General features: G+C 39.8%; 1 long non-coding RNA gene across 2 annotated transcripts in view; it reads right to left on the bottom strand.

Annotated features, from left to right (window-relative positions):
* Positions 1-395: 395 nt before the first annotated feature.
* The window catches only part of LOC147344827 (uncharacterized), a 37,710-nt gene continuing 11,283 nt past the window's right edge, over positions 396-26,822 (bottom strand). Inside the window, exons 4-5 of one of the 2 annotated variants that reach the window (XR_015154339.1) lie at positions 2,309-2,393; positions 396-538 (exon numbers count right to left, since the gene is read on the bottom strand). This is a non-coding gene — a long non-coding RNA (uncharacterized LOC147344827). The remainder of the gene's footprint in view (positions 539-2,308; positions 2,394-26,822) is intronic. The other variant, XR_015154340.1, reaches the window with a different exon arrangement.

Genomic DNA, 26,822 nt, shown 5'->3' with positions numbered 1-26,822 from the left:
CAAATGCTGAGTTCTTTACCTTTAGTTACAACATCAGCTTCTGTGATAATCAGATGGAAAAAATAAACCAAATGCCCAGAAAATAAACAAATCCTCATTACTGCATGCAGTTCCAAGAGATTTCTAAATAGACATGTCACCATGTGTCTGCCAAATCAAGTGACTTTTTCCAGGGGCCCGGCCTGGCCAATTCCAGCCCACACCTGGACTCCAACACAAGATGCCCTATTCTGATTGGACACACAGTTATCTGCATGGTCATACGCCCTGTGGGTCAGTCTGAACTGGTCTTCGCTGTGTCCGGAGCTATGATGCACCATGGGCACAAAGTGTGAACAAGACTGTCACACTTGTCACACTTACCTAAGTGACAAGTGTCACACTGTCACACTTACCTAAGTGTGGTGCTCCATGCATGCAGACAACTCCAAAGGATGGGAAAGGCAGAGATAAGTGGGATTTGGAGCCTCTGTAGGGATGAGTGGCTTCTCGGAAGAGGTGACACTGCTTGCAGTACTAGGGACAGAGCAGTGTTTGTCTAAGGAGAGAAGCAGAGAGAGCATTCTAGGCTGTGAGAATGGTCCACCTTATCATCATCATTGCTGAGTATGTTTGTCATTTCTTGGTTGCAAAGCAGAGTCTAAATCAGCCAGCTTTTATAACTGCTATGAAGGAAGTGATCAGATCACAGGCCAAGTTGGGGATCCTGTAATTCTGGGGCCAAGGTTCCACCCTGGACAGCTCAGCAGGGAGCTGAAGGCTATGCAAGACATCAGGGAAAAGCCACTGGGTGGGATTTCCCTGGTGGTTCAGTGGCTAAGACTCTAAGCTCCCAATGCAGGGGGCCCAGTTAAATCCCTAATCAAGGAACTAGATCCCACATGCCACAACTAACAGATCCCACGCCACAACTAAAGATCCTACATGCGGCAACTAAGATCCAGGACAGTCAAATAAATAGATATAAATTTAAAAATTTAAAATAAAGCCACTGGGCTTCACAGAAACCACAGTGACCTGTCTTGTACTTCTTAGGGTACAGTCCTGGCATTTAACTTTTTTTTTACTATGATAAAATCCATCTGACACAAATTATTTCAGGTGAACAATTTAATGTCATTTAGCACATTCACAGGGTCATGCCACCGCCTCCTCTAGTTCTAAGACACTCCCATTCCACCAGAGTGTACTCCTGAGCCCAATAAGCAGCTCCTTCCCACTCGCTCCTCTCCCAGCCTCTGGCCACCACCCATGTACATTCTGTCTTCATGAATTTGCCCATTTTAGATGATTCATATAAATGAACCACATTATATGCAGCATCCTGTGTCTGAATTCTTTTGATTACATGTCTTTGAAGTTGATCTCTCTTGTACCATGTATCAGTACTTCGTATCTTTGGTGGCTGAAGAAACCATTATTGTATGGATACATCACGATCTGTTTATTCATCCACTGGTTTGCCTTGCTTTTACCCTTCAGCTATTGTGAATAGTGCTGCTATGAACATGCAGATACATGTATTTGTTGGAGAAACTGTATGCAGTTCTCTTAGGTATCTACCCAGGAGTGTAATTGTTGGCTCATGTGGTAATTCTATGCTCAACTACCTGAGGAGCTGCCAAAGTGTTCTGCACAATAGCTGCAACTTTACATCCCTACCAGCAACAGATGAGGGTTCCAATTTCTCTTCGTCCTCATCAACACTTGTTCTTTTCTTTTTTTTTTTTTTATAGCCACTCTAGTTTTTGTGAAAGAGTCAAATTTCTGGGATTTTGACTTTGTACAACCAGAGTAACTAAGAATTTGTGAGAATTTGCCAGAAATAGAGGGTGACAAGCAAATGGTATGGTTGGGAACCTGCCCAAGGAGGTCCCTGAGCCTTCTATGGGCTCCAGGGCCACCTATGCTCTCTGTTCTGTGGACAGTTGGCTGGTAGGGATCCACAGAATGTGACTGATATGCAGGCCCTTGGGTGAGTTATTTAAACCTTCTCAGCCTCAGTTGCCTAATCTATAAAATGAATGATACTAAAAAAAAATAAAAATAAAAATAAATAAATAAAATGAATGATACTAATTATGCCTTTCCCTTCTAAAGGAGCCCAGACCACACTAGCCCCTGATCTGTGACCTATGGGCTTGGGGCCTGGATCTGCAGATCAGTGTCCTGGTGGCTTTGAGAGAAGAGGACATGTGACCTTGCCCATCAGATACCTGATCCTCAGCAGATGCTCAAGAAATGATCACTCAGATATGAGGTCCTCTGCTTTCACCCCCACCCCTAACACTCCCAGTTGCAGAGGTACCTGGGTCATTCAGCTCCTGAGTCTTTCTGGGCTCTAGTGGTGTGGCTCTGCTTACTTCTTGTCTCCCGAATGCTATGGGTTCAGACTGAAAAATCAATGGAAATCACTGTCCAATATGGTAGCCCCTAGTCACATGAAGCTAATTAAAGTTAAAATGCAAATTACTTAAAATTAGATAAAACCAGACAAGGAGTTCCTTGGTCACACCAGCCACATTTCAATGCTTGTTTGTCTCTAGCATCTGGAGGTCACCATACAGAACAACACAGGTAGAGAGCATTTGTGGCACCACAGAAAGGTGGACTGGACAGCCCTGGCCTAGAATAACAGATGAAAGCAGACCCACCAGGACACACAGTCATGACATTTTGGAGAACCAGGGACAGAAATAAAGTCCCAAGAACTTCCAAAAGTGGGGTGGGGATAAGAAACAGGTCAGACACAAAGGAATAGAAATCAGAAGGGCACTGAGTTTCTCAACAGCAATAACAGAAGCACGACTCTATGTCTTCAAATTCAGAGAGAAAGTTCACCTCGCCTTGAATTTTACACTCAGGCCATCAATCAAGTATGAGTGTAGAACAGAGAATTATTCAGACATGCAACTTCACAGGAAAAAAAAAAAGTTCTCGTATGTATTATGCCTCAGAAAGTGACAAGATGATGCCCTCTATCAAAACAAGGGACAAAACCAAGAAAGAGACAGCCTGAGCATCCAGGAACAGGTAAAATTCAGTGCAGCAGAGAGGCAAGGGGAATGCCCAGGAAGATGGCCATACAGGAGCAGAAGTAAGTAGCCTAGGCCTAAGCTAGGAGAGAGCTTGGGGAGGGCTTGAACATTCTGAGAGGGGAGGCACACTTTTATAGAAAACGGATGACAGTTTGGGACACAGAAAATTCATGATTACTAGAGGAACTATTGATTCAAAAAAAAAAAAAAAATGAAAAGATGTCAAGAACAGAAATGGAAGTACAGAAGTGTGTGTGGCTTCAGTCTGAATAATGAGAACTTAAGTCATCATGATGCAAACACCAAATAAAAACCCCATTCGTATCCCTGTTTTATCTTTCCTGTGTGAGGCCAGAAGGATATCAAAAACCTGAATCCCCATCTCCCAGAGTAATCAAGAAACAGTAGGATAAGCATGTCATTTAATGACATGGCAACAAACACTGGAAGAAACTTCTCATTGGAGTGAAAAACGGACATTGGAAGGAAAATCTAGTGTGGGGATCAGTAGAGCAAGGTGCCTCTAATTTTGTTGTAAATAGTGTAGGACTATGCGTGTTCTTTGGAAGGAATGATGCTAAAGCTGAAACTCCAGTACTTTGGCCACCTCATGCGAAGGAAGAGTTGACTCATTGGAAAAGACTCTGATGCTGGGAGGGATTGGGGGCAGGAGGAGAAGGGGACGACAGAGGATGAGATGGCTGGATGGCATCACCGACTCGATGGACAAGAATTTGAGTGAACTCCGGAAGTTGGTGATGGACAGGGAGGCCTGGCGTGCTGCGATTCATGGGGTTGCAAAGAGTTGGACACAACTGAGCGACTGAACTGAACTGAACTGATTCCACTTTCTAAAGCATGTACATCTACAAATTTGGCTTTTAAAAATAAATTTTAGGCACAGAGAACAAAATAGCAGAGGAGTAGGTGGACGTGGAGTACATCTTTCTCCACAGATATATCAGGAATACAACTTCAGACACAGAAATGCATGCAGAACACCAGCTGAGAACGGACAGGAGTACCTGACCAGTGGAAAAGAATATATAGAACCACACAAAACTCTCATTGGCAGCTGAACAATAGAGAGGCTGGCCCATCAAATGCCTGACACACTTAACTACAGAGCAGGACCCCATCCACGGTGCCCCTTTAAGTTACTGATGCACCAATCTACAGAGTAGGATCCCAGTCAGGGGGGTCCCTCTATGTGCCTGAAGCACCAAACAACAGAGAAGGACCCCAGACAAGGGAGTCCTCTAAGTTCCTGAATGGGCGAAGCTATGGAGAAAGACTGTCCTATGAGGATTTCTGATCACCAGCTACAAGAGGCTCAAAAAAAGACTCTGATAGGGCCATAACTCCTGTGGCGGAGGCAGTCTGTGTCCCTGCACACTTGGCGCCGCCAGGGTCCCTGCAAGCCAAACAGCTGCACCACCTTCAAGCTCAACTTTCACTGGGGCAGAGCTGCTACAGGCAAAAAAAAAAAAAAATCTTGCAATTATGCACTCAGGGTCGCTTCAGTCATGTCCAACTCTTTGCAACCCTGTGGACTGTGGCCTGCCAGGCTTCTCAGAGAGGGGGTTCTCTAGGCAAGAATACTGGAGCCTATTGGCCAACACTAGTTGCCATACCCTTCTAGAGCACTGTATTTCCTACCATTCTAACTGCCAACCCCCTGAGTACCTGGTGCTGCCAGAACCCCTGTGACTCAAGCAGCTGCACCACCTCCACACCTGGCCCTCACAGGGGCAAACCCAAGCCCTCCAGGGAAGCCGCAGGAGCTAAACCCCAGTAGACGACCCACGTGTAGAGGTGAAAATAAAACCACAATTGAAACCCAGGGGCAGTGCGGCTAAGGAAGAAGATCCAAAACCTTCCCACCAGTTGTACAAGTTGCAGATTAAATCCACATGATCAACTAAGCAGACTCTGTGTCTATGGAATATACAAAGGCCATTGAGATTGCCCACAGAAGAAAATGCACTAGCTCTGAGAGCAGCGGACATTGGAGGCAAAAACACACAGGAGGAGGACCAGATTAGAATCTGAGCAGCCCCCAGCAAGTCCTGATATCAGCACAGTGTTGGAGGGCATCCTAGGGAGGTAAGGTGGACTGTGACTCCCAGTGCGGGAAAGGACTCTGACTGCTTGGGAAAGTGACTCAAGAAAAACATTTATTCTTCTTATTTTTTGACTTGTTCTGTAGATTCTTTTGGATTTCTCCCCCCTCTGCTATAGTTGTCGATTTTATTGGCACTAAGAAATCCAATTAAGCTTTTGAACTTTTTTCTTTTTTTCCTCAGTCACATTTTTTATTGTTGTCATAAACCTCTGCCTCTATGTTGGGCTTTTGCAGGTCTGTGTTTTCCTCTTTTTTTAATTTTAATTTTTAAACCTATTATTATTATTTCTACATTTATTCCTTTGTTTGCTTTTCCTACTGTTGTTTTCCCCTTGCAGTAAATCTTTAATGTATATAAACCTTCTTTATCTACCTCTATTAACTTTGCATATCTAGTCTTTCTTTTCTTTCTCTCCTTTCCTCTCAACATATTTGTTAGTTTTATCTTCATTGCTTTATTCCCAAACTGGCACCTTGCTTTAGTTTTGTTTTCCAGTTTGTGCTTTAAGTTGTTTTGTTCTAGTAGATATAACTTTTGGTTTCCTTTGCTCACCAGGTCAGTCTATTGTACTTTATTTTTGTTGGGCTGTTTTGATTTTGCTTCTGGGTGTATATGTGTATATTCAGTCACATTTTCTATTGTTGTTACAAAACTCTGCCTCTACATTGGGCTTTTGCAGTTCTGTGAGTTTTCCTTTTTCCCCCTTTTTTTCGCTCTTCTTCCATTTTTTTCTCTTTGCTCCTTTTTATAATTTGGGGGAGGATGATTTGGGAGAATGGCATTAAAACATGTACAATATCATATAAGAAACGAATTGCCAGTCCAGGTTCGATGCAGGATACAGGAAGCTTAGGGCTGGTGCACTGGGATGACCCAGAGGGATGGTATGGGGAGGGAGGTGGGAGGGGGGTTCAGGATGGGGAACACGTGTACACCCGTGGTGGATGCATGTTGATGTATGGCAAAACCAATACAATATTGTAAAGTAAAAAAAAAAAAATAATAATAATAAATGTAAATATATACATATAATTTTAATTTTTAAAACCTATTATATTTCGTCTACATTTATTCTTTTGTTTGTCTTTCCTACTGTTTTTTTCCCCTTGCAGTTAATCTTTAATGTATATAAATCTTCTTCATCTACCTCTCAGAGAAGGAAATGGCAACCCACTCCAGTACTCTTATCTGGACAATCCCATGGATGGAGGAGCTTGGTAGGCTACAGTCCATGGGATCGCTAAGAGTCGGACACAACTGAGCGGCTTTACTTTCACTTTTCACTTTCATGCATTGGAGAAGAAAATGGCACCATCCTCCAGTATTCTTGACTGGAGAATCCCAGGGACAGAGGAGCCTGGTGGGCTGCTGTCTATGGGGTTGCACAGAGTTGGACACGACTGAAGTGACTTAGCAGCAGCAGCGGCAGCAGCATCTACCTCTAACTTTGCATATCTATTCTTTCTTTTCCTCTCAGCATATTTGTTAGTTTTGTTTTGCTTACATTGCTTTATTCCCCACTTAGCACCTTGCTTTAGTTTTGTTTTCCAGTTTATGCTTAAGTTAGTTTTGTTCTTAACTGTTAAATATAATTTTTTATTTCCTTTGTTTGCCAGATCAATCTATTGTACTTTGTTTTTGTTGGACTATTTTCAGTTTGCTCACGGTTGTATATGTATATGTGTATATGCCATTATTTTAATTATTATTTGCCTGATTTTGTAACTGCCATTTGTCTGGGGTTCATCTTTGGTTTCTTATTTTTGGATATTTGTTTTAATCTCACTTAATGCCATAACAAAGCACTCTGGAATCTTTGTTCCTGACCAGAGATCAAGCCCTGAGCCTTTGGAGTGGGAGCACTGACTCCAAGACCCTAGACTACCAGAGAACTAACCCTGCTGCTGCTGCTAAGTTGCTTCAGTCGTGTCCGACTCTGTGCAACCCCATAGACGGTGGCCCACCAGGCTCCCCCGTCCCTGGGATTCTCCAGGCAAGAACACTGGAGTGGGTTGCCATTTCCTTCTCCGAGAGAACTAACCCTAGGGAGTATCAAACTCATACAAAGGAAACCACCTGAATACAAGACCTGGCATCACCCAACCACCAGTAGCACACTGTGCAGGATGCCCCATCTAAACAACAAACAAAACAGAAATACAAACCCAATCATCAGAAGACAGGATTACCACCACTCAGCCATGCCCATCAGAAGAAAAACAGGCAAACAAACAAACAAAAACTCAGCACAAATCTCACCCTATACAAAGCTCACACAAATGACTGGACCAACCTTAGGAGGGCAGAAACCAAAAGGAAGAAAGAATTCAACCTTCTTCAAGGAAAGAATTCAACTTTCCTTGAAGCCTTGGAAAAGGAGACCTCAAACACAATAATTTTTTTTTAAAAATGAAAAGGCAGAGAAATACTGCACAAATGAAGGAACAAACTAGAAACACAGAAGTCCAAATAAATGAAGAGGAAATAGGAAAATTACCTGAAAAAAGAATTCAGAATAATGATAGTAAAGATGACCAAAAACCTTGAAAACAAAATGGAGAAAATGCAAGAATCAATTAACAAAGACCTAGAAGAACCAAAGAATAAACATACAGAGACAAACACCACAATTACTGAAATTAAAAATACTCTAGAAGGAATCAATAGCATAATATCTGAAGCAGAAGAACAAATCAGTGAGCTGGAAGATAAAATGGTGGAAATAACTTCTGAAGAGCAGAATAAAGTAAAAGGAATGAAAAGAGCTGAGGACAGTCTCAGAGACCTCTGGGACCATATCAAATGCACCAACATTCAAATTATAGGGGTCTTAGAAGAAGAAGAGAAAAAGAAAGGGTATGAGAAAATTTTTGAAGAGATTATCATTGAAAATTTCCTCAACATGGGAAAGGAAATAGCCAATCAAGTCCAAGAGGCACAAAGAATCCCATACAGGAAAAACCCAAGGAGAAACACACCAAGACACATACTAATCAAACTAACAAAGACTAAACACAAAGAAAGAATATTAAAAGCAGCAAGGGAGAAGCAACAAGTCACATACAAGGAAAACCCCATATGCTTAACAGCTTATCTTTCAACAGAAACTCTGCAGGCCAGAAGGGGATGGCAGGATATATTTAAAGTACTGAAAGGGAAAAATCTACAACCAAGATTATTGTATCTTAATCTTAATCTAATTACTGATCCAGCAAGGATCTCATTCAAAATTGATGGAGAAATAAAAAGCTTTTCAGACAAGCAAAAGTTAAGAGAATTCAGTACCACCAAACCAGCTTTACAAAAAATATTAAACGGACTTATATAGTCAAGAAATACAACAGAAGAAAAAAGATCTACAAAATCAACCCCAAACAATTAGAAAATGGCAACAGGAACATATATATCAATAATTACTTTAAATGTAAGTGGATTAAATGCTCCAACCAAAAGACAAAGACTGGCTGAATGGATACAGAAACAAGACCCATATCTATGCTGTCTACTAGAAACCCACTTCAGACCTCAAGACATATAGACTGAAAGTGAGAGGATGGGATAATATATTTCATGAAAATGGGAAGCAAAAGAAAGCTGGAGTAGCAATCCTTGTATCAGACAAAATAGATCTTAAAACAAAGACAATTACAAGAGATAAGGAAGGACACTACATAATGATCAAGGGATCAATCCAAGAGGAAGACATAACAATTGTAAATATCTATGCACCCAACACAGTAGGAGCTCAATACATAAGACAAACACCAACAGACATAAAAAGAGAAATTGACAGTAACACAATAATACTAGGAGACTTTAACACCCCACTCACACCAATGGAGAGATCATCAAAACAAAAATTAATAAGGAAACACAAGTCTTAAATGATACATTAGATGAGATGGATCTCATTGATATCTCCAGGACATTCCATCCAAATGCAGAAGAATACACCTTCTTCTCAAGTGCATATGGAACATTCTCCAGTATAGACAACATCTTGGGTCACAAATCAAACCTCAGTAAATTTAAGAAAACTGAAATTGTATCAAGCATCTTCTCTGACCACAATGCTATAAGACTAGATATCAATTACAAGAAAAAAACTGTAAGAAACACAAACATGTGGAGATTAAACAACACGTTTCTAAATAACCAACAGGTTACTGAAGAAATCAAAAGGGAAATCAAAAAATTTCTAGAAACAAATGACAATGAAAACATGACAACTCAAAACCTATGGGATGCACCAAAAGCAGTTCTAAGAGGGAAGTTTATAGCAATACAATCCTACCTCAAGAAACAAGAAAAACATCAAATAGACAACCTAATTTATACCTAAAACAACTGGAAAAAGAAGAAAAAAAAATTAGTAGAAGGAAAGAAATCATAAAGATATGAGCAGAAATAAATGAAAAAGTGAAAGAAACAATAGTAAAGATTAATAAAACTAAAAGCTGATTCTTTGAGAAGATAAAATTGACAAACCCTTAGCCAGATTCATCAAGATTCATGTTGATGTATGGCAAAACCAATACAATATTGTAAAGTAATTAGCTTCTAATTAAAATAAATAAATTTTTTAAAAAGAGAGAAGAATCAAATCAACAAAATTAGAAATGAAAAAGGAGAGGTTACAACAAACAATGCAGAAATACAAAGGATTATGAGACTATTATGAACAACTATATGGCAATAAAATAGATACCCTGGAAGAAATGGACAGATTCTTAGAAAAGTTCAGTCTTCCAAGACTGAACCAGGAAGAAATAGAAATTATGAAGATAGAAATAGAAACCCAATTACAAGCACTGAAATTGAAGCTGTGATCAAAAATCTCCCCAAATACAAAAGCCCAGGACCAGATGGCTTCCCAGGAGAATTCTATCAATCATGTAGAGAAGGGCTAATTCCTATCCCTCTAAAACTCTTTCAAAAAATTGCAGAGGAAGGAACACTTCCAAATTCATTCTATGAGGCCACAATCACCCTGATACCAAAACCAGACAAAGACAACACACAAGAAGAAAACTACAGGCCAATATCACTGATGAACATAGATGCAAAAACCTTCAACAAAATTTTAGCAAACAGAATTCAGCAACACATCAAGAAGTTCATACACCATGATCAACTTGGGTTTATTCCAGGGATCCAAGGATTCTACAATATATGGAAAATAATCAATGTGATACACCATATTAATAAATAGAAAGATAAAAACCATATGACAATCTCAATAGATACGGAAAAAGCCTTTGACAAAATTCAGCACCGATTTATGATTAAAACTCTTTTAAAAATGGACATAGAAGGAACCTATCTCAGCATAGTAAAGGCCATATATGACAAGCCTACAGCAAACATTATTCTTGATGGTGAAAAACTGAAAGCATTCCCCCAAAGATCACGAACAAGACAAGGGTGTCCACTTTCACCACTATTATTCAACATAGTTCTGGAAGTCCAAGCTACAGCAATCAGAGACGAAAAAGAAATAAAAGGAATCCAGATTGGAAAAGAATAAGTAAGCGCTCACTGTTTGCAGATGACATGATACTATACACAGAAAACCCTAAAGATAGTATCAGAAAATTATTAGAGCTAATTAGTAAACTTAGCAAAGTTGCAGGATACAAAATCAATACACAGAAATCACTTGCACTTCCACATACTAACAATGAAAAATCAAAAAGAGAAATTTAGGAATCAATCTCATTCACCATTGCACTCTGATAGACAGAGTGCCTGATGAACTATGACGGAGGTTTGTGACATTGTACAGGAGACAGGAATCAAGACCATCCCCATGAAAAAGAAATGCAAAAAAACAAAATGGCTGTTGGACGAGGCTTTACAAATAGCTATGAAAAGAAGAGAAGTGAAAAGCAAAGGAGAAAAGGAAAGATATACCCATTTGAATGCAGAGTTCCAAAGAATAGCAAGGAGAGATAAGAAAGCCTTCCTCAGCAATCAATGCAAAGAAATAGAGGAAAACAACAGAATGGGAAATACTAGAGATCTCTCCAAGAAAATTAGACATACCAAGGAACATTTCATGCAAAGATGGGCTCAATAAAGGACGGAAATAGTATGGACCTAACAGAAGCAGAAGATATTAAGAAGAGGTGGCAAGAATATACAGAAGAAAAAAAAAAAGAATATACAGAAGAACTGTACAAAAAAGATCTTCATGATATCACGTAATTATCTTCAGATAATCACGATGGTGTGATCACTCACACTCACCTAGAGCCAGACATCCTGGAATGTGAAGTCAAGTGGACCTTAGAAAGCATCACTACGAACAAAGCTAGTGGAGGTGATGAAATTTCAGTTGAGCTATTTCAAATACTAAAAGATGATGCTGTGAAAGTGCTGCACTCAATATACCAGAAAATTTGGAAAACTCAGCAGTGGCCACAGGACTGGAAAAGGTCAGTTTTCATTCCAATCCCAAAGAAAGGCAATGCCAAAGAATGCTCAAACTACGGCACAATTGCACTCATCTCACATGCTAGTAAAGTAATGCTCAAAATTCTCCAAGCCAGGCTTCAGCAATACGTGAACCATGAACTTCCAGATGTTCAAGCTGGTTTTAGAAAAGGCAGAGGAACCAGAGATCAAACTGCCAACATCTGCTGGATCATTGAAAAAACAAGAGACTTCCAGAAAAACATCTATTTCTGCTTTGTTGACTATGCCAAAGCCTTTGTGTGGATCACAATAAACTGCGGAAAATTCTGAAAGAGATGGGAATACCAGACCACCTGACCTGCCTCTTGAGAAATCTGTATGCAGGTCAGGAAGCAACAGTTAGAACTGGACATGGAACAACAGACTGGTTCCAAATAGGAAAAGGAGTACATCAAGGCAGTATATTGTCACCCTGCTTATTTAACTTCTATGCAGAGTACATCATGAGAAATGCTTGGCTGGAAGAAGCACAAGCTGGAATCAAGACTGCCGGGAGAAATATCAATAACCTCAGATATGAAGATGACACCACCCTTATGGCAGAAAGTGAAGAAGAGCTAAAGAGCCTCCTGGTGAAAGTGAAAGAGGAGAGTGAAAAGGTTGGCTTAAAGCTCAACATTCAGAAAACAAAGATTATGGCATCTGGTCCCACCACTTCATGGCAAACAGATGGGGAAACAGTGGAAACAGTGGCTGACTTTATTTTTTGGGGCTCCAAAATCACTGCAGATGGTGACTGCAGCCATGGAATTAAAAGACGCTTACTCCTTGGAAGGAAAGTTATGACCAACCTAGATAGCTTATTCAAAAGCAGAGACATTATTTTGCCAACAAAGGTCCATCTAGTCAAGGCCATGGTTTTTCCAGTAGTCATGTATAGATGTGAGAGTTGGACTATAAAGAAAGCTGAGCACCAAAGAATGGATGCCTTTGAACTGTGGTGTTGGAGAAGACTCTTAGGAGTCCCTTGGACTGCAAGGAGATCCAACCAGTCCATTCTGAAGGAGATCAGCCCTGGGATTTCTTTGGAAGGAATGATGCTAAAGCTGAAACTCCAGTACTTTGGCCACCTGATGCGAAGAGTTGACTCATTGGAAAAGACTCTGATGCTGGGAGGGATTGGGGGCAGGAGGAGAAGGGGATGACAGAGGATGAGATGGCTGGATGGCATCACCAACTCGATGGATGTGAGTTTGAGTGAACTCCAGCAGTTGGTGATGGACAGGGAGGCCTGGCTTGCTGTGGTTCATGGGGTTGCAAAGAGTCAGACATGACTGAGCGACTGAACTGAACTGAACTGAAGGAGGCAAAAGAACTGTACACCAAAAATTACAATACACTAATGAAAGAAACAAAAAACGACATAAACAGATGGAGAGATATTCCATGCTCCTGGGTAGGAAGAATCAATACTGTGAAAATGACTATACTACCAAATGCAATCTACAGATTTAATGTGATCCCTATCAAATTACCAATGGGATTTTTCACAGAACTAGAACAAAAAATTTCACAGTTCATATGGAAACACAAAAGACCCCGAATAGCCAAAGCAGTCTTGAGAAAGAAAAATGGAGCTGGAGGAATCAACCTTTCTGACTTCAGATTGTACTACAAAGCTACAGTCATGTATGGTACTGACAGCATGGTACTAGCACAAAAACAGAAATACAGACCAATGGAACAAGATAGAAAGCACAGAAATAAACCCATGCACCTATGGATACCTTATTTTTGACAAAGGAGGCAAGAATATACAATGGGGCAAAGACAGCCTCTTCAATAAATGGTGCTGGGAAAACTCAACAGCTACATGTAAAAGAAAGAAATTAGTATACTTTCCAACACCATACACAAAGATAAACTCAAAATGGATTAAAGACCTAAATGTAATACCAGAAACTACAAAACTCTTAGAGGAAAACATAGGCAGAACACTCGATGACATAAATCAAAGCAAGATCCTCTATGACCCACCTCTTAGAGTAACAGAAATAAAAACAAAAGTAAACAAGTGAGACCTGATTAAACTTAAAAGCTTTTGCACAACAAAGGAAACTATAAGCAAGGTGAAAAGACAACCCTCAGAATGGGAGAATATAATAGCAAATGAAACAACTGTCAGAGGATTAATTTCCAAAATATACAAGCAGCTCATACAACTCAATACCAGAAAAATAAACAATCCAATCAAAAAGTGGGGGAAAGGAGTATTACTCAGCCATTAAAAAGAATACATTTGAATCAGCTCCAATGAGGTGGATGAAACTGGAGCCTATTATACAGAGTGAAGTAAGCCAGAAAGAAAAACACCAATACAGAATACTAACGCATACATATGGAATTTAGAAAGACAGTAACAATAACCCTGTATATGAGACAGCAAGAGAGACACAGATGTATGGAACAGTCTTTTGGACTCTGTGGGAGAGGGCAAGGGTGGGATGATTTGGGAGAATGGCATTGAAACATGTATAATATCATATAAGAAACAAATTGCCAGTCCAGGTTCGATGCAGGATACAGGATGCTTGGGGCTGGTGCACTGGGATGACCCAGAGGGATGGTACGGGGAAGGAGGTGGGAGGGGGGATCAGGATGGGGAACACATGTACACCTGTGGCAGATTCATGTTCATGTATGGCAAAACCAATACAATATTGTAAAGTAATTAGCCTCCAATTAAAATAAATTAAAAAAAAAAACAATAGCTACCTAATTAAAAAAAAAGGGGGGGAAAAGACCTAAACAGACATTCCTCCAAAGAAGACATACAGATGGCTAACAAATACATGAAAAGATGCTCAACATCACTCATTATTACAGAAATGCAAATCAAAACTACAATGAGGTATCACCTCACACCAGTCAGAATGGCCCTCATCAAAAAGTCTACAAACAATAAATGCTGGAGAGGGTGTGGAGAAAAGGGAATGCTTTTGCACTGTTGGTGGGAATGTAAATTGATACAGCCACTATGGAAGACAGTACGGAGATTCCTTAAAAAACTAGAAATAAAACCACCATATGACCCAGCAATCCCACTCCTAGACATATACCCTGAGGAAACCAAAAGTGAAAGAGAAACATGTATCCCATTGTTCATTGAAGCACTATTAACAATAGCTAGAACATGGAAGCAACCTAGACATCCATGGACCGATGAATGGATAAAGAAGCTGTGATACATATACACAATGGAATATTACTCAGCCATTAAAAGTGTTCGCATTTGAGTCAGTTCTAATGAGGTGGATGAACCTAGAACCGATTATACAGAGTGAAGTGAGTCAGAAAGAGAAATACTGTATTCTAACACATATATATGGAATCTAGAAAAATGGTACTGAAGAATTTATTTACAGAGCAACAGTGGAGAAACAGACATAGAGAATAGACTTATGGACATGGGGAGAGGGGAGGAGAGGGTGAGATGTATGGAAAGAGTAACATGGAAACTTACATTACCATCTGTAAAATAGATCAGATCAGATCAGTCACTCAGTCGTGTCCGACTCTTTGCGACCCCATGAATCGCAGCACGCCAGGCCTCCCTGTCCATCACCAACTCCCGGAGTTCACTCAGACTCACGTCCATAGAGTCAGCGATGCCATCCAGCCATCTCATCCTCTGTCGTCCCCTTCTCCTCCTGCCCCCAATCCCTCCCAGCATCAGAGTCTTTTCCAATGAGTCAACTCTTTGCATGAGGTGGCCAAAGGACTGGAGTTTCAGCTTTAGCATCATTCCTTCCAAAGAAATCCCAGGGCTGATCTCCTTCAGAATGGACTCGTTGGATCTCCTTGCAGTCCAAGGGACTCTCAAGAGTCTTCTCCAACACCACAGTTCAAAAGCATCAATTCTTCGGCGCTCAGCCTTCTTCACAGTCCAACTCTCACATCCATACATGACCACAGGAAAAACCATAGCCTTGACTAGACGGACCTTTGTTGGCAAAGTAATGTCTCTGCTTTTGAATATGCTATCTAGGTTGGTCATAACTTTCCTTCCAAGGAGTAAGCATCTTTTAATTTCATGGTTGCAGTCACCATCTGTAGTGATTTTGAAGCCCAGAAAAATAAAGTCTGACACTGTTTCCACTATAGCCAACAGGAATTTGCTGTATGGCTCAGGAAACTCAAACAGGGGCTCTGTATCAACCTAGAGGGGTGGGGTGGGGAGGGAGATGGGAGGGAGTTTCAAAAGGGAGATGATATAGGTATACCTATGGCTGATTCATGTTGAGGTTTGGCAAAAAACAGCAAAATTCTGTAAAGCAATTATCCTTCAATAAAAAATAAATAAATTTTAAAAGCTTCAGCTCAGGTGTCACCTCCTTCCAAACGCCTTTGGGACTAAGCACCTCGTCTCTTGCTCCCACAGCACCAGGTCCAACCTCCCACCATATTAATTCAGTCTGTCTATGGGTCTGAGGTTTCCCCACCAGACTGGGAGCATCTCATGTCTGACCCAGAGCAGGCCCAGGAAGTCTTTGTAAATCCAAACAAGCCGAGACAAGAGCCCTCTGCTGACCTCCCAGGCATATTTGATGTTCAGATGAACCTCCTGATAGGAGACATTGGGAAATCCCCAAAGCAGTGCCCATGGGCACCCACTGGGTGTTTCACAAACAACCAGGAGATGTTTCAGCAGAGGGCCCGCAACATGTTCAGCAGTGAGCTGGGCGCTAAGAGGACATAAATGGGGCCGACATTAGCCTCCAAGCCCCCCTGACCTGGGGTGGCCCATCCCAGCAGGGAGCCTACTGAGGTTGCTTGGAACCAGCACAGCTTAATGATTAAGGTCACAGGTCTGGTTCTGTCAGGTCTGGGAGTCACCTCTGCTGACCTCTGGGCCCTTTCCACTGGCACCTGCATCCCAACTCCATGTTCCACCCACTCAGCCTTCATGACAGTGCCTGTCCACTGCTGCAGGTCCCCTTCACCCTCCTGAGACAGCCATGTGCAGGCTTACGGGATATCTCCTGGGATCCTGTTATGGGCTGACTGTCTCCTACAAATGTATAGGTTGAGGTTCTAACCCCCAGAACCTCAGAACTGGGGAGCTTTAAAGAGGAAATTAAGGCTTAACCAGCTCATACAGGTGAGTACTAACTCGATATGACTGGTGTCTTTACAAGATGAGAAAACCAGGACAGATGAGCACAAAGGGGAGACCATGTGAAGACACAGCGAGAAGACTGAAGGAACCAACCCTGCTGACCCCTTAGTCTTGCACTTCCAGCCTCCAGAATTGTGACAGGATACATTTCAGTGGTTTAAGCTGCCCAGTCTGCCGTGAATCATTGTGGCAGCCCTGGGGAGCTAACACAGTCCCTTCTCCTTCCCTCACGGGAGGATTTCTGGGCCCCTGTCACCCACTTGGAGCAAAAGGTTCCTGGTGGCAAGCAAGGGAGGGAGTCCCCTGGGCTTTCTGCAGATTAGGCTGTGTGTGCAGGGTCACACTCCAGACATCTGGATGCAGCTGGGGCTCACACTGCACAGCAGCCTTCTCCCCTACCGAGATGTCCCGCCTTCCCTGTAGGGCTCTCCATCCAGGATGGAAGCCACAGGGCAGAGCTTGAGTAAACCTCACCCCTGACCACAGAGGCCTTCAAGGCCCACTTTCTTATTCTTATTAATCCCAACCACTCCCTATACACCACATATCATCTTGGAGGATCCTGGAAAGGGTGACAAAATCACCAAGACCGAACTTAAAGACCTTGAGACACCTGACCAAGACTGAGAAGCCACTGACTAAGCACTTCAAGGCATGAAGCAGCCAATTCAGTTTCCATTGCTGGCCTCTAGTTCAGCTTTTCTGAGCTTTTACCTCTCAAAATGGAGCCCCAAAGAGGTCAGACCTGAGTCCCTGAACATACAGCAAGTATGTGCGGCACAGGCCAGGAGGAAAGCCACTGTGTGAAGACAGGCTGCTCAGGCCAGGACCTGAGGTTTCTCTCTCACTCATCTCCACTCCAGTCCATCCTCAAGGCCTGTCCAATCCTCCCACAAAATACATTTGTGCTGTGTCTGCTCTGAACCACCTCCACTTTCTGAATCTTTTGCCTGAATACTTGGGCAGCTCCCAGCCAGCCCCCTATTCCACTCTGCCCACTCGCTGCATATTCCAAAGAAAGGTCTGATCCTGTCCAGTTCCAGGGGGATAACCTGGTTATATATGCAAATAAGATTTAGACCAATAAGAATCTAGGGGTCTGCCCAAGATCACACACTGACGGGGAGGAAGAACTGAACCCAGGTCTGTTGGGTCTTTAGGTCTGTTGACCCTGATGCAGGGGTGTTCCCCTGAAGCAGCAGAAATGGTAAAAATGAGACAGGCTTTGGAGTCACACAGACATAGTTTCAAACCCTGGTTCTACCCTTATTAACTATGTGGCCCTGGAGAATCTAGGCCAATAGAATTCTTATTGGTCTAAATCTTATTTGCATATTTAACCAGGTTATCCCCCTGGAACTGGACAGGATCAGATCTTTCTTTGGAACATGCAGGGAGTGGAATGGAATGAGTGGAATGGGGGGCTGGCTGGGAGCTGCTCAGCATCCTCATCTCTAAAAAGTATTCGATGCATATTCCACAGCTTGTGTGAAAAGTAAGAAAGGTTTTAAGCAAATGGATGTAAAAACCTCAGGGACATAATAAGGCTCTTACTTTTAATTTCCCCCCCCAAAAACATACCTGGGGTAAATATTTGGATGTAAATAGTTAATTTAAAGGGTGATCCCAAGAAGCATTTTGAGAGGATAAAGGAATGACTCAAGAAAAGTAGGAATGCAAGTATAAAATAGTCATACTTCGGAGATACTACAGGTTCAGTGTCTGACCACTGCCGTAAGTAGGTATTGCAATAAAGCAAGTCACACAAATGGTTTGGCTTCCCAGGGCATATAAGTTATGCTTACACTCTTCTGTAATCAGCTAAGTGTGTAATAGCATTATATCTTTAAAAAACAGTATGCATACCTTAATTTTTAAACATTTTATTACTAAAATTGCTAACCACCATCTGAGCTCTTGGCATGTTATAATCTTTTTGCTGTTGGAGGGTTTGAAATATTGCAAGAATTACCGAGATGTGACACACAGAGACACACAGTGAGCAAATGCTGTTGGAAAAATGGTGCTGACAGATTTGCTCCACACACGGAAGTAAGTCTGTTTTTATTTCTTCATCATCAAGTGCCATGCCTGACAAGAGACCTTAGGAAGACATGCTGATCCAACTGAACAATAATGAGGGCCTTCTAATGCTCAGCCATTCCCTCCTACCCTCCAAACACTGATGCTGGCCTCACCTCCTGCTTGAGCCTTCCACGAGCCACTCTCAAGTGCCTGCAGCTTCCACCATGGAGTTCAGCACAGCCCTGGAAGACAAATTCTCTGCATGGAGACAAGACATGGGATTGCTGGGTTGGGACTGAGGACATGTCTTAGGGATTAAAAAAATGGAGCAGAAAAGAACCAGGCCAGCAGCTTAGTAAGCATTGCAAGATCATCTGACCTTCTGGATCAGCTCTTTTCAAGCAAGGACCGCCTATAAAGATGGAAAACAGATGTCAGAGGATGATGATACCAAGTGGACAAGACCCAGGCCTTCCATCAGCTTCACCAAGAACAACTTTGTAAACTGAAGCTAAGCATTCCTTCTAAGAATGTAGTCAAGGGCCACAGAGGGTCTCTGAAGCATAGGGTGACCTATGGAAGGGAGAACTGGAGAAGGCAACAAGTGGAAAACAGGAATCAGCTGAATCTGACCAGACATGAGATTACAGAAGAAATGAAGGAATGATTAGAACGTGTTGCTGGGAGGAAGTCATCATGAGAGTCCAGACCCCAAGGTCCCACTCCAATCTGTAATCCACTTCCTGTAACATATAGAGGTGGTACTATACACTCTCAGTGTCCAGGTAATAGGGTTCCATGAGCTAAATTTCAAAACTTCCAAGGTTGCAGATCTAGAAGACCAAGATAGAAGGCAGGAGTGGGGACAAGATCAGTAGGCAGATGGAATGTGTTGCAACACCAATTAAGTCACACCAATGACAACAGACAACTGTTATTTCCCTACAGCACTACTTTGATGGCATAATCCTTGTTGAATATTAAACAACAAACTCAGTGTGGCACATGAACCTTATAAAGTTCAGATGATAATCAGACCAGTTCAGGAAAATGAGAATATGAACTCAGCTTACCCCAGGAACACACCATTATGGGACAACTCTAGTACCTGACACTAGAAGTCAAGACTTCTTTTACAGTTTCAATTCTCTCAGAATATATACATTGAAAGACAATCTAAAAGTTTGTTACCTGCCTGCCCAGAAAGTATATTCACACACACAAAAAATCTGTATATTGACTAAAATGTAATAGGCTCATACTTATTAATTTATTTGGGGGACTTTAATCAACAATTTAGGGCTTATGAAGTTACTTTAGAAGTAACAGAAGCCAGAGATTTTAAAATACCTCTCAAAAAGGAGACCCTTAGTCTCTGATAGTGTTAGTTGCTCAGTCGTGTCTGACTCTTTGCAACCCCATGGACTGTAGCCCTGCCAGGCTCCTCCGTCCATGGGACTCTCCAGGCAAGAATACTGGAGTGGATTGCCATTTCCTCTTCTAGGGGATCTTCCTGACCCAGGGATCAAACCCAGGTCTCCCACATTGCAGGCAAACACTTTACCTTCTGAGACACCAGGGAAGCCTGGTGGGTAGATCACAAGTCCCTCTAAAGTCTATGATCCGACAGATTAGGTTAGTAATTCTAATTCCCCAAGCAGTTATGGAATGGTCATAGAGACCAGGAAAAGCTGACTGAGGAAGGAAAGTTTGGTCCATACGCTTCATCCATAGGCTTTCAATCACTCACACACACAGGCACACTGCAGAGTTAGTAAAATAAAGCAGAAAACATGTATACTGAGAAAGCAGAGAGGCTAGAACTCTGAGTCTCTGATAGGTTAGTAGAAATGGAAATTCGCTTTTTTTCCCCTATACAGTAATACAAAACCAGACAAAAATAAATAGTTCTATAGTAAAGGTAAATATACAAATATAAAAACCTGCATTGCTATAACCAGTTTCTAACTTCACTTTTTATTCTACTATAGAATTTAAAAGACAAACACATTAGTATACTGTATTGGTGTTTTTCTTAATATTGTAAAGTAATTAGCCTCCAATTAAAATAAATTTAAAAAAATAAAAAAGTAATAATAAAAGACAAATGCATAAAAATAACTATACCTCTATATTAATGGGTACACAGTACATAAAGACGTAATTTATGACAATTATAACACAAAGTGGGAGAGTGTAGAGTTGTAAAGAAGTAGAGTTTCTATGCAAGTAAAATTAAGTTTAAAATAGGTCATTATAACTTTAGGATGCTTTATGTAATCCCCATGGTAAACACAAAGAAAATATCTACAGTATACACACAATAGGAAATGGGAAGGAAATCAAAACATGTCACTACAAAAAAAAAAAAAAATCAATGAAACACAAAGGCAGGCAGTAAGGGAGGAAATGAGGAGCAAAACAGATATAAGACATACAGAAGACAAATAACAAAATGGTAATAACAAGTCCTTCCCTATTAGTAATTACTTTAAATATGAATATAAATGGATTAAACTACCCAATCAAAGGACAAATATTGTCAGAATGGGTAAAACAAATAGAATCCAATGATATTGTATCTATAAGAGATTTGTTTTAGATCTGATGACATGCATGGGCTGAAAGTGAAAGGTTAGAAAAAGATATTCAATGTAAATTATAAACAAAAGAAAATAGGGATGGCGACTTAAATCCTGGAAACATACAACCTACTGAAGGTACAAGTAGTACAACACACAACAAGCCTGAATCATGAAGAAGTTGAAAATCTGAACATATATCTATAACTAGTAAAGAGATTGAATCAGTAATCAAAAATCTCTCAGAAATGATAACTCCAGAGCCAGATGGCTTCACTGGTGAGCATTTAAAGAAATTAACGGCAATCGTCTTCAAACTCGTCCAAAAAATCAAAGAAGAAAGAAGACTTTCAAATTCATTTTTATGATGTCAGCATTACCCTGATACCAAAACCAGACAAAGACACTACAAAAAGAAAACTATAGATCAATGTACCTAATGCACAATGATGCAAAAACTCTCAACAAAATACTTATAAACAGAATTCAAAAGAACATTGTAAGGATCATATACTATGACCAAGTAGGATTTATTCCTGGAATGCAAGTCTAGTTCAACATACAAACATCAATCAATGCAATAAACACAAAGAGGATGAAAAGGGAAAAAATGACTTGATCATCTCAATTGATGCAGAAGAATTATTTTTACAAAATTCAACACCTATTCATGATATTAAAAAAAAAAACTTAACAAAGTAGAAATAGAAGGAAACTAACTCAACGTAATAAAGGCCACATATGAAAAGCCCACAGCTAACATTATACTTAATGATCAAAATCTAAATGCTTTACCTCTAAGATCAGAAACAAGACAAGGGCCTTTACCACTTCTGTTCAACATAATACTAGAAGTCCAAGCCAGAGCAATTAGTCAAGAAAAAAAAAAGGCATTTAAATTGAAAAGAACAAAGTAAAATTATCTCTGTTCACAGATAAAAGGATTTTATATGTTGTAAATCCTAAAGATTCCAAACCCAAAAATGTTTAATAAAATTCAGCAAAGTTGCAGGATATAAAAATCAACATACGAGAATTAGCTGTGTTTCTATAAATTAACAAGGAAGAGTATGAAAAGGAAATCTTTAAAACAATTCAATTTACAATAGCATCAAAAATAATAAAATATCTAGAAATAAATTGAACCAAGGAGGCAAAAGACTTGTGGCCTGAAAGCTATAACAATTTGCTGAAAGAAATTAAAGATACCAATAATGTAAAGGTACCCCGTGGTCATGATTGGAAGAATTAATATTGTTAAGATGTCAATACTACTCAAAGGAATCTATAGATTTAATGCAATTTCTGTCAAATTCCAAACAGCATGTTTTTTTTTCTAGAAATAGAAAAATCCATCCTTAAATTTACATGGAATCCGGAGGACTCTGAGTAGCCAAGACAATCTTGAAGAACACAGCTGAAGGTCTCACACTTCCTGATTTTGAAACATCACACAGCTACAGTAATCAAGACAGTGTGCCACTGGCATAAAGACAGACATAGGCACTAATGGAGCAGCATAGACAGCCCAGGGGCACACTCTCGTAAAGAGAGCTAGGTGATTTCTGACAAGAGTGCCAAGACCATTCAATGGGGAAAGAACAGTCTTTTCAACGGACTGTGCTGGGAAATGTGAATAGCCGCATGCAAAAGAATGGAGTGGGGCCCTTATCTTACACCACATACAAAAATTACCTAAAAATGCATGAAGTGTAAGCCCTAAAAATGTAAGACCTAAAACTATAAAACACTTAGAAGAAAAAATAGAAGGAAAACCTCAAACACTGGATTCGGGAATAATTTCTTGGATATGACACCAAAAGCACAGGAAACAAAACAAAAACTAGATAATCTGATCATCAAAATTAAAAATGTCTATGCATCAGAGGACACAATCAACAGAGAGAAAAAGCAACATATGAAATGGGAGAAAATACTTACACATCATATCTTATAAGGGGTTAATATCCAGAATACATAAAGAACTCCTACAACTTAACAATTAAAATATATATTTTTTATTTAAAAATTGGCAAAGGATTTGGATAGGCATTTCTCCAAAGATATACAAATGGCCAACAAACCATTTGTTTATTCAAATATGAAAAAAAAATGCTCAACAGCACTAATCATTAAGGAAGTGCAAATAAAAACCATAATGAGATGCCACCTCACATTCATTAGGATGGCTATTGTTAAATACACACACACACAGACACAAGTATACCTCAGAAATATTGCATGTTCAGTATCAGATCACCACAACAAAGCAAGTCACATGAATTTTTTTATTTTACAGTGCACATAAAAGTGATTTTATATTAAACTATTATCTATGAAGTATGCAATAGCATTATGTTTATACATATAAATTTATATACACCTGAAACTAACACAACTGTATACCTGAAACTAACAGCATTGTCAATTAACTATATTTCAATTTTTTTAAATCATAGTTTTTTAAAAATTGACCATTACATGAACACTGGAGTTCTGATCTGACTGAAGATCAATTTCCTGGGTTAAACACAAAAAGTAAGAAAATATTAAGATATCCCCTGTAGACAAAAGTTACAAATTAAACCACTTAAAGCAATAACTTTCCAGTAGAAAAGCCCTAAGGAGATGATGTGGAGCCCAGGAGAACTGGGCCCAGCCAGACCCAAGGTAATTACTGCACATTTGTCTTTAACAATGCCCACTGGGTACTGCTCTCTGGAGGCCAAGAGTAGCTCGGCAAATAATCTGAGTGTGAGGCCCACACATCTCTTTGAAGCCCAAGAATCAGGGAATGAAGCCTCCTTGTTCACCGTGCCTTCCAGGCACAGATGTATTCCTCACCCTGCTTTCCATGGGGCTCAGGGTTGTGTCTCTGGCTTTAGGTTGCTTCTGAGATGTCTGTCCCTCCTTAAGGAAGAGAAGCAAGTCAGGAAGAGGCTCATTCCTCAGGTTGGGTTGGCAGAAATTAGAACAACTGGACAGGTTAGTGCCAATGTGGGCACAAGAGGAGAAACTCCTCTCTCAATGCTCCAAAATGTATAAGCCCAAAGACATCTCCTCCACTTCTCAAAGATAAGCAGGACAGGAGACCTGTAGGATGCCTTGGAAACCATCTAGGAATCCAACCCCATCACTTTACAGAGAAGCAATCAGAGTACAGAATTTCTAAAACCACACAGGATTCGATTCCTAGACATCCTCACTCAGCACCTGCCCTGATTCCCGATTGTGGAGGCCTGTCTATTAATTCCATCTGTTTCTAAAGCTTATCCTTGACAGAGACATCTGAAAACATTTGCTGGCGTTAAGACAGGCTCAGGAGCAGAGCAGGATAACCTATTTCACATCACATTGAGTGTAGGCAACTTAGCAAGGAAGAAACTAGTAGAAATTAAACCTCAAACCATTCCTATAACCCTCTAAATTAACATCTTATTTTTGCTGGCAGATGTACAAATAATATGACATAGATGTTATCTGTATGTACATGCTACCTTATGTTCTGCTTTCAAAGTCTGTATCATAGACAAATATCCAGAAATGAATACATGCTTCCACTTTTAGTATCTGTATAATATTCCACTGCATTGATAAATCATAGCTGCAAAGCTATTCTCTTATTGGGCATTTGATTGTCTTAACCTTTTTTTTTAAATATAGGAATGTTTCAACAAATATCTGAACAAATTACCTTCTTTTTCCATAGGATTTGTTTCCTGCTATATAGTTCCAAATGTAAAATGCCTACATTTACTACATTTACTTAGTTTGTGTAAACCTCTATAAGACAAATAATAGTACCAGTCTATAGTTTGGGGTACAATTTAAAAGCTAAAATTTAACTAGTTAGTACAGTGCCTGCTCTATAGTATATATTTATTATTAATTTATTACTACTAATAATATATCTATATACTTACTTGGAAAGCATGATCACCTAAATATACCTAAACTTTTCCATTAAAACCTATTTGTATCATATATATATCTTTACTTTATCCATTACAACTTTCTTTGAGCAAATATTTTATTTTTCAAGTTGAATTAAAAACCTAAAATATCAATTTTATCATTGGTGGGAATGAAATCACCTTTTTCATTGCGTTTTTTTTTTTTTGGTGTGTTTTATTTTTAAGACTTTAGTTATGAGATGATATGCAAAAAAGTTATGTTTTTAATCTTTTTTTCTTCTAAAATAACCAATACCAGCATTTCTAGTGAAATATTACATAAGGAATGATAACAGAGAACATTCATATCTTGTTCTTTTGAGGGAAAAGGTTTAAGTCTTCCATAAACAAGATGTTGAACAGGCAGTTTACATATTAAGACAAACACTCCTAATGTTTTCAGAGTTTTAATCTATAAAGCAATGATAATGATAAATACTTTATTGAAGTTTAATTACATTATTTTGATATTTGGTTCATGATGAATTAGGTTAATGGATTTCCTTGAGTTTAACAGTTAACTCAATGTGTCATTTTCGTAATTCTCAGATATTTTATTTGGGGTATTTATATCTATGAACAAAAAATTAAGGACTTCCCTGTAGCTCAAATGGTAAAGAATCTGCCTGCAATAAAGGAGATCAGGGTTCGATCCCCGAGTTGGGAAGATCCTCTGGAGAAGGGAATGGCAATCCACTCTAGTATTCTTGCCTGGAGAATCCCATGGACAGAGGAGCCTGGTGGGCTACAATCCATGGGGTCGCAAAGAGTCGGACACGACTGAGCAACTAACACATGAACAAAATTGGTCTAAAATATTTCTTTCATTGTCATTATTTATCTTGAATTTAAAATACTTGCCTTAAAAGTGAACTGAATAATAATAACGATAATAGTAATAGCCAGGTTAACTGCTTACATGTACAGTGCACTATTCTCAACAAATTATAGGTATTTTCTCATTTAATCCTCACAATAACCTCTTTTAGCAAATATTTCAGATTATTAACATGCTACAATTTTCTCTATTTTTAAATTTTTTACTACTGAATTAATTATTGGTGCTTAGAAGATTTTGAAGACACTGGAATCAGGTGCCCCCTTAGAAACTATTTAATAACTTTATGTTTCTTTCTCTATTAGCCTCATATTCATGTTCTCTAATTCATTTTGCACCTTTGGGGATATTTCAAACATATGTAAGTAGCCTTCTATTGTTTATTTGACAAGATGTATTAGCCCACAGTTGAAAAGGATGTGGCAAGAACTTTGAGTTTTAAACGAGATGAGGAGCCACTGGAGGACTTTGAGCAGAGGAGTAACATCTGACTTATATTTCTTACCATTCACCCCCAATGCCATGTAGAAACAGACTGCTGAGAATCGGATGAGGATAGAAACAGTGAACCTGGTTAAGAGACTACTGAATAAACTGGATTGAAAAAAAAGACAGTTTGGGAATAAACTGGATTGAAAAAAAAGACAGTTTGGGCCACAAAGGC

This window comes from Bos grunniens, chromosome 25 (genome assembly GCF_055505025.1).
Source record: "Bos grunniens cultivar Pamir isolate PY7600 chromosome 25, Bosgru_T2T1.0, whole genome shotgun sequence".
NCBI classification, from domain to species: Eukaryota; Metazoa; Chordata; class Mammalia; order Artiodactyla; family Bovidae; genus Bos; species Bos grunniens.
The sequence above is the reverse complement of the archived record's forward strand: the minus strand, read 5'-3'. Positions and strand labels throughout refer to the sequence as shown.